The sequence below is a fragment of the Nannospalax galili genome, unplaced genomic scaffold, assembly GCF_000622305.1.
Source record: "Nannospalax galili isolate Female #2095 unplaced genomic scaffold, S.galili_v1.0 scaffold191, whole genome shotgun sequence".
Classification (NCBI taxonomy): Eukaryota; Metazoa; Chordata; class Mammalia; order Rodentia; family Spalacidae; genus Nannospalax; species Nannospalax galili.
The window spans coordinates 5,971,770-5,972,686 of NW_008331484.1; the positions used below are offsets into that span (position 1 = coordinate 5,971,770).

Consider the following 917-nt stretch of genomic DNA (forward strand, 5'->3'; position numbering starts at 1 on the left):
GATTTCACCATGGTCAGTTAAGATACTAACATAAACAAAGATTATGGTTTTGGGTAACTAAGATGAAATACACAACATATCTCTTCATATTCTCAAAAATTGTTTTCTAAATCCATGTGCCTTAATGAAGGGAAGGCCTACAAATTGAATACACAGTCACGATACTGCTCCTTGAGCTACAGTACAATCATAGCTCTTGGTATCCTCAGAGCTTAATTCAGGACTTCCAAACTTAATGACAACATATTCTAATTCTTTTGTTTATTTATAAGGTTTTTAAAGCAAATAATCATTTTAATTTAAAGATAGCATAACTTAACTTTTTAATTTAATTTTTCTCTAGGGGAAAGCAGAAACACTTTATAACAGAGTAAACACTGTCAGTATCACAAATTGTGCAGTTGAGTTTCCCACATTTGGGGAAATTGCAGGGGTCAGCACATCTGGAGTGCAGTGGATGAGCCTTGTTCTGGGGAAATCACCTTTGGAATCATGGTATCATCCCTGGAAGGTAAATATTATAAATTTTTCAAAGGAAACACTTTTACATTTCCATTTTTAAAATTTCAGGTATTTTCATAATGCAAATCATGAATACCGAATGTTTTAGATAGTATTTTGGGTTATTTTCTAAAATGATAGGTAAAATTGGAGGCTTGCATTGAAGAATACAAGTAGAAACGGCCACATATGTGGGTGGTGAAATGAAGAATATGTGACTGAGCTGACACATACTTCTCAGTGGCTAGGAGTATCTGACAGCAAACAATGTACATTCAAGTCTTATTGTGTCAGAAATGTCTCTAAGGTCTTTACACAGATGATGTACGGACTAAGTATTCAGGAGGATCAGAGACACTGAGTGCTTCTTGCCTAATGCCGTGGCTAGAGTTCTGACCTGGTACCTTTTCCTTTGA

At 35.2% G+C, this 917-nt stretch overlaps 1 non-coding gene across 1 annotated transcript; it reads right to left on the reverse strand.

Moving 5' to 3' along the window:
- Positions 1 to 363: 363 nt before the first annotated feature.
- On the reverse strand, positions 364 to 519 carry LOC115068608. Its single transcript, XR_003847945.1, has one exon. It is a non-coding gene; the product is annotated as a U1 spliceosomal RNA (small nuclear RNA).
- Positions 520 to 917: the final 398 nt, after the last annotated feature.